Source organism: Ostrinia nubilalis, chromosome 3 (genome assembly GCF_963855985.1).
Source record: "Ostrinia nubilalis chromosome 3, ilOstNubi1.1, whole genome shotgun sequence".
NCBI lineage: Eukaryota > Metazoa > Arthropoda > Insecta > Lepidoptera > Crambidae > Ostrinia > Ostrinia nubilalis.
In genome coordinates, this window is record NC_087090.1 from 9,720,165 (window position 1) to 9,732,924 (window position 12,760).

Here is a 12,760-nt window from a genome sequence, read left to right on the forward strand (position 1 = left end):
GCCTGGAAGAACAAACGTCGCGATTCTGTCACGTTTTAACAATGTTTAAATATAGTTTTGAATTTTCCGCAAATTAATAAGAATTCATTGCATTTAGTTAAGTAAGCCTTGCATTTTAAAAAGCCTAAAGTGCAGTTTTAGGGCTCTTTCCCCCGAAGACAGACCCGTTTTTTGCAGGAACTGTTTTCTGCAGGATCCTGTTTAGTAGTAGGACGTGTTTTATTATTAATATTCACACGAACATCCCGTTTACAGTGTCCAGTCAAAACCGATCCGTTAGAATTTGGAATTCGAATTTCAAACACACAGTCCAGTTTTGGATTGCCGTGAGAAAGTTCCTTTAGATTTACAGTCCAAAGCCGTAATCCCTACATTTACACAGTCATTTATATAACATTTGATTCATTATAACATTTGAATTATAGTTGTAACAGGATTACACAAGATACATTGTGGTCAGAATGGCGAGATCTAATTAATAATCAAAGTCATAATGTTGGCACACGGTTAATTACTGGATGCACCTACGAAAATGCATTTGCATATTAATTAAGGTGAGCGTAGCTTTGCGTATGAAGGCATAATGAAACAGGGTTTGGTTCACACTCAGATTAGACCAATAACAGATGATCAAATGAAACGATTTGCATTAATGACAATAAAGGATATTACTAAAGTAATAATATTATTGGCAAAGGCCTTTGTCCAGAAGTGAACGTCATTTGGTTGAAAGAGAGAATAATATTAATTACACATAATGTACTTACAGAGGGAGGTGTAAATTAATTACTTTTATTAGAGTCACCTATAAACTTGTAACACGATTTGTCTCTTCCTAATAATTTAATCACAGATAACATTTACTGTAAACATAGTAGTTATTTCCCATCTCAAATATGAATATCTTCTCATACACTAACTGAGGAGTAGTACAGAGTCGTCAAAACACTCTCAATTTCATCCAACCCATTCTAGAAGCGATGTATCTTTCTAAAATAAACAAACAGATGTACACGAAAAGTTTTGGCAACCTTAGGCCATTCATTCTCCACGACGCTGTGTCGGCACCGAGCGGCAAATTTCGATGTTTCGACACACGGATTATGAAACACTCGTAAACTCCGAACTAGTATTTTTCTCGTCCAATTTCTAGTCAGACAATTCAGACATCCCATTGGTCTACCTAGACTCGATGGAAGGTCGGTCGGAAGGTAAATAAAATGCAGGCAAAGCTTTGCCTGCATTTTATTTAAATACAAACCTCGCTAAGTTTTAAGAGGTTTGTAAAAACCGAGGAAGTATTCCGCTGAAAACTACTTTCACTCTTTCAGTTCTCAAGTTTTTATGGATATTAAAATGGATATTAAGGCTGCCATCGTAAAAATTTTGGACTCGATTATTTTATTGTAAAATAAAAAAGTTTTGTACGTTTATTGTTGCTATTGAGTTTATTAATCGTGAAAATCTTAATTAGGTTGTTTTTGCTTTGATCGCTGTTGACGAGTTATTTAACTTCAGCGACATTTTTATTAACTTTTTGTTATCCTACTTTTATATGAGAAACTAGAATTCATAAAAAATCTTTTTATTTCTAAGTTTGCTATTTTATTTTTCTGCAAAGCACAAAACTAGAAGTTATGCTTACGGCAAAAGTACCTACTGCGGTAACCGTGGATTCGCTAAACACACGAAGTTATGTATCAAAGAAATTGCACTCTTACATAGTTAAAAGTTGTTTATGCGAGTTGCACAAACACAAACGAATGGATCCTAGCATCGCTGTCTGTTGTGGAAAACTTTCGCAATTATTATAATTATGAGCCGACCTAGAACATCCAATCCCGACACGTGGTGTTGTAGGCGTATCGACAATTTGAGCATGGATATCGAGTTTTTCGTAAATATTTGTTTGCTTTTTGAAATTGAAGAGAGTAATTTTAGCTTTTAAATTAATTAAACACTTAGTTAGCAGATAATAATGTATTAATGTAATAATTATGTTTATTTACAGGTTTTTCATAAATAAATAAGAAAGAGCACGTAAAATCTATTTGCATAAATCAACATGGTAGTCTTCCTCAATAAGAAGGATGCCGGAAGATTTACCATTTATTAATCCCCCGTGGGTGGAAAGCTTTTCCTCGTATATTAGCGGTACACCCACATATTCGAGTTTTCGTTTGCGAAGCCACCTGCGTATTTAAAGCTTTGCTTTTGCTCTATATTGATAAAACTATTGTCTAGAGAGGAATGTGACAGCTGAACATAATCTTTTGAGTCTTATTTTTAATCGGACAGAGTTTCTAAATTTTTATATTGAACCACGTATGTTTATAAAATCCACGCTTCATTTTCACATTAATAGACGAGTGTATTATGAAAAGTTTAATGCAAGATTATGAATCATTATCATGCATACATTCGCATAAGCTTTGATCTTAATTTATCGATTCTCAAGTATCGACATCCGTACCTCACTACTCTAGGGTAATATTTCCTACTTTATCAAGCAGTTTGCGACGCGAATTCATCTATTTATTAACTTCACGGTAAATCACTATTAGTATAATGTCGGGACGCCTCGGTGATGGTGCATGGGGATCTAATTATCATTTGTAATAATACTAACTAAGATGATCAAATTTTATTGCTGATACTAACTTGGAGGGAAGATACGTGATATTCTCGCTGAGATGGCATTTGAGATGAGTATCAAATTTCATAATTATTTTATACTAATATTATAAAGAACTAAGATTATTTTTTAAAATTATTTGTTTGTATTGAATTTAGCCTGTAGGATAAGTAGGCAGAGTAAAGTAGGTAGGTAGCAAGATGGCGCTGGATGCAAGCCGCTACCAAACGGGCTTAATGGAAAGCATTGGGTGAGGCCTATGTTCAGCAGTGGACGTCCTATGCCTGAAATGATGATGATGATTATTGAATTGGATCCTAAGCTATTAGATCGAAATAAAAAGGTCTTTCACCATTAGAATCCTAAATTGCCTATCTCTGATGAACATATAGGCACTATAGAGTTTTACTGGCGGTACGAATTTCGCCGGTCAGCTAGTTAAACATAAAGTATTTTTTATTTAGTATGACTATGAATTAATGGAATGGCAAGCTTTTAAATCACTTCATAACGAACGAGCACCATGGAATAGGACTGGAAGACCGCCAGTTTAATGGTGCACATCGCCATGAAGTAGAAATGTGGGCACTGCAGGATATAACACCATGCAATAAACAGAAATATTATAATTGATATCGTTAATACTTCATTTAATACCCATCTCATCAAATTGCGACTCTTGGGATCATATTTTTCATTATTAACCATTATACGAACCATTTTATTTTATGAATTATATTTATTATAATATTAAGTACTTAAACTGATATTACACTATTTAGAGCCAACAAACATTTCCTAGTTAGAATAATAGATGAATGGTTTTGTAGAAAATAGCTAGCTGTATTACACTACTTAATTAAAGCTTATTTGTTCATAATATCTATGATAAATGCAGTAACACTAACTCCAAGTAAATTATTATATTATTGCCTCACTAATAATGACGTATTGCAATTTATACCTATAAATTCGTTATACCGAACTTGCATCACGTACGATTCACTAGTAAATTCTAGTTAAATTAAACCCCAATACTTGTCTCAATAACGTTACTGGATAATACAATTTATGCAACCGTTACCCGTTACGCACCGTTTTAACGTTATTAAGTTAGTCATTCGATACTATTAATCAATTTGGTGCATACAAACTTTACCGCCGTGTGCACTCAGCATATTAAATTCTGACAATGACTCATGAGCGGACGCATATTCATCTTTAAATTCGAGAGAGTATTTTGTTGATGGCGGGTTCCGCCTATTTTAATGGAAATACTGACCAGTCAATTTAAATAGTAAGAATTTGACTTTTTCTTATTTTTAGCTGTTGGAAAAATTCGTATTTTTTTGACAGGCTGACCTACACAAAGACATTTGGTTGGGACACGTGATGCATTTATTTACTTTCTCTCGTAGAATTTAACAAGGTAAGTTAAAAAATATCTCCACTCTATTCGCGATGTAGGAAAACTCTCAAAAAATGTTACTTATTATATTTTTATACTTATTACGGTTTAATCAACCAAAAACTTGTATCACTGATTATTTATCCGAAGAATCCGATGGATTTCAGCATCACATTTCCCAAGATATTTTTCCTAATTAGGCGATACGGAACCCTAAAAGTGGCATTTAAATCTCCCCTTGTAATATGAGTAACAGCTTATTTGGGACATAAATCGCGGGTAGGTACTTCGTCAACCGGCGCAATGAACGACGCAATCATTTAGAGTATGTTGTCACTGTGCGTAAGAGTGCGCTGCGTTTGTTACCTTACTGAGTTATGGTTTGAAATCTGTGGACGGTTAAGGCTGAATAAAGGGTAAAATGTGTGTCTTTTAAGGCCGATGAGAGTTTCGAAAGCGATTGATTTTTAAAAATAATTTAATGTTAAGTAAGTAGGTACTATAGATGCACTACCTAATGGATGCAGGACTCGAAGGCGAACTGTAACAAGGAAAATAGCGGCGATACCGGTCGCAGTGATACTAGGACTTTACTGAACTAAAATAGCCGCTCAACACAAATAAAAAAAAGTATAGATAATTAATGGAATAAAAGATTAAAGAATTAATGTAGAGTGACCGTAATTGACGTTTCATTAGTTTAATCCCGAATTTTGTAGCCTATTTTACCATTTTTATACGAGTAAATAAAATTTCAGAATAGTGTCTAATTTAAGTTACTAATATGAGCCGATAGAAAATGGTTTACAATAGGATGTCACTAAGGCTGAGTTGCACCATCTTAGTTTAACTTTAGCAAACGTCAAAAATCTGTCAAATTCCATACAAAAAAACCGGTTATTGTCATAGTTACCGTCAAAGTATGTTGGTGCAACTCAGCCTTAGTGTTATAAGAGAGTTACCTACCAAGATAAATAGAATTTCCTTTCTTCTGTCAGCTCTTCATAATTTAATCAAATTGTTTAATACAAAATTCCTCTCTTTCCGTAATTTATCAAATGCGTTTCATCGTATACTAGACTCGTTTTCCAGTTTTTCACTAGAAGGGTCACTCCATGTTATCTCGGAGCTTTTTGTTCTAATCTATTCTAAGGGTGGGCGCAGACAGGGGTGATGCGCTTTTCATCAGACTTTTTTATGATGCACTAATTAATCACCGACCGTGATTAATCATACCCGCAGGCACATTTAAACCTGACTTTAATGATCCGTTTGTCGGATGCTGTATTTCTTCTGCGGCACGTGCCGGGGACAGGTTTATGCTGTTTCTCCTAAGAAATTTACGACTTCAATGAATTTTTACCGGCGTTGAGTGTCGCGTATTTCCCGGTTAATGTGTTGTCGGTAAGTCTGGAATGTAGCAGTTTGTTTAATTGTATACCTATTGGCACTGTGACAAAGATATGTGACAGATTTTATTGTGAGACCTATTTTATTTTATTCAGTAAAAAATGTTCGGTGGAATTTAAATTGACTTTGTTTTAAAAAAATACAAGCAATTAATGGAAATTGATATAAACAATTTTAAAATAATTTCTAACGTAATAATAATGAATGAATAAAATATTATTTATGTTAAAATGTTCGTCAATTCTAATTAATTTTCTACGATTCTGATATGAAGTCATTAAGAAAAAAAATCTCAGTAGACCTTTATTCCATACCTACTCTACAGAAGAAGTATATTTGATGTACCTAATATCAGTTGATTTTGTAGAGTCATTATGCTTAATAAACGAAAAGTTAATGTCTAAATAATATTATATTATGTAGCATCAATCAAATGCTACTTTCAAACGTAATTTAAAGAAATTTCTATTAGACGAACAAATGTCTATTGCCTGAGTAGTTGTTCTGCATCTCTTCCCTTTATTACACAAACATAACTTTTTGACACATCTAGCACTTTCTGTTGACACACACACAAGCCACATACACCCAACACACACACCTAACACATACACCTAACACACACACCTAACACACACAGCTAGCACACACACCTACAAATTTATGTAATCGTTGAAGCTTTGTATAAGTTTATATAATTTTAAAATAAAAATGCCAATGTTTATGGCGTCCAATGTGACGCTCTTTTAAAAAAGTGGCCTCCGCAGAATAACAGCGTCCTGTTCTGGGTCTACCTCAGAGCAGGACACAATGCTGAGCGGATGCCATTTTGGTCCACAAATGTGCAAGTACTGTAAACTGTTTACTGTAATAATTTAATATGTTGGGCCAAATAAAATATTTTCTTTCTTTCTTTCTTTCATTACAAAGTATTACTTAATTCATCAAAAATAAATCAACCTCAATATCGGTGAAATAAGTAATTAAACATACCGTCGAAATAACCGGTCAATCAGCGTGGCGTATTACCTGAAACAAAAACCGTTCATCAGTCATCCGGCGATGGCTTGCAATAATCGCGCTACTGAATAACACCATTCAGTGTTGAGTGATGAAAGAAAAACATGGGGAGGGTTGTGCTTTTATTGAAACCAATCTCACCACTTGCCTCGTCTGACTGCGCGAGGCTGAATGCCGTAATTGCTCCGTCATTCAGATGATCGCGGCTTCGCGCTGTCTTGTTGACTGTGTGCACGCGGCCTTACGTGCTTTGTCTTAGGGCTGCAACAAGTTTCAGTTTGCAAGGCCTTTTCTTTTCCGTTGGTGAGAGTAGTTTTTGGGGTGTGGGGATTAGGTTCAAAAGAAGTAAGGATGATACTTTAGCTGTACTATTGATATAAGTATGAGTAATTTCACTGTATACTCCACAGAAATACTGGCCATACGAAATATGTATGTAACGATTTAGGTAGATACATAGAAAAGGAATGGCACAAATAAATTATCTAACCCTGTAGACTCTACAGTGTAGAGGTACATTGCGAGACATAGTTTGTCATCATCTACTTACTTTTATGACCATTACTACAATTTCACAGTATGCTACATTGCTACGGTGTGCTACAGTGCTACGGTACGATGCTACAGTATTCAGCTTGTGTTTTTCTTCTTACATTGAATTATATTTTTCCAACACTATCAATTCTAATTTCTACTTGATAGCGTCTAACGTTTTCATTTCTGTGCGCAATAAAGATCTAATACAAAATAATATTATTTTAAGGTAAAATTTCGAAATAGAATCGTTTTGTTGTCTGTGTACGCAGCCTTATGCGCTTTGTCACAGGGCTGCGGCAACAAGTTTCTTTGTGAGGCCTTTCTTTTATCGTCCCTTGAGTGATTAAGACAAGTTATTCCCGTTGTGAATAGAGCTTAATCTCGTCATGGATATGTATGAATGAAGGACAGATTAAGTATTATTAAGCTAAAAATATTGGACCTAAATTGTGGGGTGCGGCCGAGCGGAAAAAAAGAAAAAAAGATAAAGCAAGTAAAAAAACTTAAATCGGAAACATAGTATTCTAAATAGTAGAAGTTCGGTAATAAAAAAAATACAGATACAGTATTTACCTAAGCTAAACTAAGGTACGTACTATAGACCGCGAGTAATGTTATTTTTTCCATTTATTTTATTTTTTGACATATTTAATATTTTCTATTAAACTATACACTATTATTAGGTACTTAGTGCTTTAAATGGAACCAAAGCTGCTCTACCCACGCTTAAAATGCAAAAGATCTGTTTACGAATTATTCAGTTACTAATTATTTATCCATCATAACCCACACCATGAAAAGTTGAAAAGCTACTTTAACAGAATGTTAAGCTCCCGCACCGCAGTGGAAGCCTTAAGAAAGCTGATTAATTTGAGGAAAAATTAAATGTTTACAGAAAAAAAATGTTAAAAAGCGCTCGTCTCGTTTCACGCTGAAAGGAATAATTCTACGCGATGAAAAATTTTAATGATTTAATTAACTTACGATGCCGCGCCGAATTTCTTATTTTGATGAAGAGCACCTACTTTGTTAGGGAATTTAATTTTTTTTCATTACATCTCTCATTATTGCTTCATAGTTGATGCAAATCGTTATTGTTTAAACGAGTTCAATTTTCGTTGGACCTTTTTTTGTCTCGATTGTCTTTTATTAATGGAAGGAAATTCTGTGTTGCCAATTAAGAGTTTTCCTCTGGGGCTTCTAAAATAATAATTATTAGAATAATTATAGTATTTGTTATTGAATGCTGATTTTGTGATTAATAGATTTAGACTTAGTAAAAAAAATATTTTTTATGAATATTGTGTCACTTACCAAAGCTTAGGGTATTTGATTATTATTAAATAAGCAAAGCTTGACTAGTAGTAACTACGAAAACATCAACATCATACGGAATAAACTTACGTTTAGCCATTTAAAGTCTCCACAAAACACTAATTATATTCCGCCAACAGGTCACCAAAGAATTCTCCCGCGAAATTAAAATGTTACTTCCCCGACTTCCCGCATTTAAAATATTTTGAAGCTTCTATTTGCCTTTCTCACCTGAGTAGTTTCAGAGGGGCAATTAATCGCCGCAGTCTAGTCACGAAAAATTTTTCATTTTAATTAAAGCAGACCGTGGGATCGCCAGCTAATTAACCCATTAAGGCTCGCGTTTCGTTTCGTTCCCCCGCGTTCACTTTCTTGCGATTCGAAGGGTGAAAACGGGGATTGCACAGTCAGCGGGATCTGTCAAACTGATTACAGCTCGAGAGAGATTCTGTTGACAGTGTGACTTTTTTTTTGTAAAAATAATGAAATTATTAGTTTTTAGTTAAAAAAAAATTCAAGCGACTGCAACTGTTGTTGAGTATTTCTCAAAAAAAATGTACGTAACGAAACGGTAGTAACGAAATAGTAAGGCCATAAGGCTTGTTATACATTGGCGAAATATTGTGAATGCTCTAAATTTATTCAATTCGAAATATTTGTAAGTATGCACCCAAATACGGGGTAATATTAAGGGGTTAGAAATAAAATAAGGGAGTAATCATTCATACTATTTTAATAAAATTATTTTTGTTCCATCATGTTTATCCATTTTGAGTCGTTCTCTGTAAGCTTTTTGCCTTTTGGCATTGGTTTTTGGCGGCATTCCTAAAAAAACAAAAGAAGTAATCACATAAAAACGTAATCTAAATGATTTGATTATTTTTTGCTGGTGGCACTTCTGTAAAGCAGATAGTATCCAATCCTTTTGTTATTGACGCTCTATATTTTTTGAAATAAATTAAGTAGTGAATATTACTATGCTTAGTCAGGTAATAACAGTATACACTCAGCATTATGTTGTACTTTTTCGTAACGTAACGAAATTCGTAAAAAACGTAACGAAATATTAGACAAAATGAGATCAGAAACAAGTATTTTTTTGATAAAATTTGTTACAGCAAATATAAAAGCTTACTAAATGTTCGTACCACACGTATTACAAAAAATGGTTAAATGAAGACTTACCGTTCTATATAAAATCGCTGATTTTACTGCCTGTTACGAAAAAGTAATCCCACAAAACACACACGTTTTCACTAATTTTCGCGATAGATGTAATGGCGGAGACGTCAGGCCAACAGCCATTCAGAGTGCAGCTATTGTTGTCCGTGTAAAATAAATACGGAATTGTTCAGAAACCATGGGAAAGTAGAAATAAATCGTAACTAAAGAGTAAATAACGAAATAGTAAATGAGAGCGACTCATTTTGTTTTTTTGCTTTAAATTGCCAATTTATTATGACACCCCATAGAAAATCAATTTGATACAGAAACTGCGATTACTGTAGAACGATAATACAAAGAAATTTACAATAATTTAGTTGCGTATCGCATTTTATGAAACAAAAACACATGAAAAAGCTAGGGTGGCAAACAGGTTTTTGTATGAAAGGTAAAAAAGGACTATTTTTAAAATATCTAAATATTTGGTAATAAGTAGGATTATAGCTATAATTCTTCGTTATCTTAAAGATTAATATTCATCCTTCAAAATTGTGTGTGTGTTTTTTTTGTGTGATGATTTATAAATATAAAACTTTTGAACTGTTTCAAAGCACACTTTTTTTTTTTTCAAAATGTACATTTTTTTTGAGAAATACTCTGTTATAAAAATGTTTGAATAATAATGGTCTGTAAGTACACTATCTACGGTAAACGTAAAAAAAGTTAGTTACTTTTAGATAGCTAAGTACTTAAAACATTTTCAAAAAAATGAAAAGCAGGTAAACATAACATATTATTATCTTGTTATTTCAGCTGAATTTATCCAATTTTTTTTTCTTTCAGTACAATTTTATCAAAATAGATTCGCGAAGTTAAGTCTCCAAGCATTGTTTAAAGAATTTGGACGTTTTGTATCTTATTACGACCAATTAGAAGGGAATAGGATCGGTTCGTTAAGTAAACTTTTTCTTAATTTGGTCCACTGAGAAAGAAGCAGGGGTTTTTCCAATGGTTTCAACGTAAATAGATTTTTTTTCATTGTGATAATATTATGAGACTTAGCGTGTATTAGTTATTTGATAATGATAATGATTGAAATGTATGTACTTAATCCTGTAAAATTAATAAGGGCATTTCGTTTATTACGTAGGTTCCATGCTTTTTTGTTGTTTAAAATTTTCCAGTATCGTTGCATTTTCGCAACTCAGACCGCGTGTCTGAATTTAGTTTTATGAATCCAAAACAAAAATCAATCAAAACCTCTGTAACATGAAATACAGATTTTTATTGATACAACATCCAAAAGCTATCTCATTAACCCTCTTAATGCTTGATGGTTTATGTGAGTGTAAAGGTATATTCATATAGTTGCAGCGATTGTAAAGGTGAGTATAGACTAGATCATTTCTATGTAACGTTCAATACAGATAAAATGTAAGACGTTTGGTTAATGAAAGGGTGAAACTGACTCTAGAACATTTCATAGAGCCGGCTCATTGTTCTGTTACAAGTAAATGCTCTAAATCTATACTCACCTTATGAGACACGAGTCTCTCCGCGGTATATTACGAATGTCGTTGACAATTTGAATATACCATAGAGCATTGGTTCCCAAAGTGGGGGACGCGCCACCCAGGGGAGGCGCAAAGACCTTTAAAGGGGGGCGCGGGCCATCTGTGTACTTAAGTATAAAAACTGACTGTATGGTCACTGCGACCGCTGAAAGAATGCATTCCAGACTGCTGACTGACTGTATGGTCGAAAGGGCGCGTCTCAAATAAATTTGGGAACCAATGCCATAGAGTAAGTAGATGAGTGTGTTGGTTTGGATCGTCGCGAGTGGCGACGCGTCGTGCCTTCAACATGACTGCGCGGCTCTGCTGCCGTCAATTACGCGATTCTCGCCCTTTTTGACGCCGATTTGCGCATTCGAGACCTTATATGTTGCAATTTAGGATATTTTACAAACATAGGTATGATATTCGTTTATGTAGTTCACTCGCTGTGGTCGCAAATCGGCTCTGAAAAGTGCGTGTAGTTCCCCGCTACCCTCGTGTTAGGTGCGGTATACACTCGTTACCTTCCCCCGTTATTAACCCTTCATTTGGCAAGACATACACTGTTTGATTTTTTCAATAAAATCTATTTAGACCTAATTGTTACTATCAAATAAAGTTAAGAAAAATAATAAAAAAAATATTTCGTTGGTATTTTCGCGAAAAACGACTGTTGCTTATTTACAACATTGCCAAATAGGGGTACTTAAATAAAACATTGAGATATATTATAGAATTATTTTTTAAATATGAAAATCGTAAAAAAAATCAATCGTATTTCACATTTTATGCATTAAACTATTTTTTGGCAATTTTCGCAAAGTCGACAACGACCTATTTCTTTAACATTTGATAGATGACTCATGTCATCTAAGATGTCATCATACTTCACGATCAATATGCCGAGCCAAGGTTGGCTTTTTATTTTCTCTTTAGCTTCTGAAACTGGTATGTTACCGTTATCTGCTATAGTTGTTGACTTCAACGCAAGAAAAATGTGTTTATCATTTAAATCAGTTCAGCGGTATAAGCGTGAAGACAGACAAAACAGAGACAGACAGCAAATTCTTCCACTTTCGTAAAATGCTGTGCCCGACAGGCCCCATAATTGCATCCAAAGTAATTACCATACCATCTCTGTAATATTAATCATGTAATACATGATTGATTTATTGGGTATTGACACTCTTTTGTATTGACAAAATGCTAAACCTATTTTGTTAGATGTTTGGCACTGATGCTTCTAGGCAACATCGAGGTTCGGAAGCATGTCATGTATTAGAAAACACAGTTTCTACGCCAAATATTGCTTTATATTATTAGTTTGATTTATTATGAACAAAATTTAGACAAAACAAAAACAGTTAGAGATCATATAATAGTATAAAATCATAAAACTTCCGTCTTTGTTACTCTCATTGCGCGTCATCTTGGCGTCTGACAGAAAATGCTAAAATGGCGCCGTATGATTCACACTTTAATTATTCATGCGACACCCCGATTGGGGGGGAAATATTTTTCGCTAATGCTGCATGCACACTCGCGTGCGCTTCCCAGATGCCCAAAGGCTAGTTACACACGGCCTCGTCAGCGACAATTAAGCCGGGGCCATAATTCACGGGTGACGCACGCTATCGCTACAGAAAACATCCAGTTTTAACCGCCACCCACGCGTTCCCACTCGTCGCCACTGTTTGTAATTTAAATTTCGTATTT

General features: G+C 34.3%; 2 long non-coding RNA genes across 2 annotated transcripts in view; both read right to left on the reverse strand.

Annotated features, from left to right (window-relative positions):
- LOC135087868 (uncharacterized) overlaps positions 1-12,760 on the reverse strand; it is a 164,350-nt gene that overhangs the window by 43,413 nt on the left and 108,177 nt on the right. The gene's annotated exons all lie outside the window — the stretch shown is intronic.
- Positions 9,040-10,149, reverse strand: LOC135088312 (uncharacterized). Its single transcript, XR_010261006.1, has 2 exons — positions 9,510-10,149; positions 9,040-9,149 (listed from the first exon to the last, which is right to left on the reverse strand). It is a non-coding gene; the product is annotated as an uncharacterized LOC135088312 (long non-coding RNA).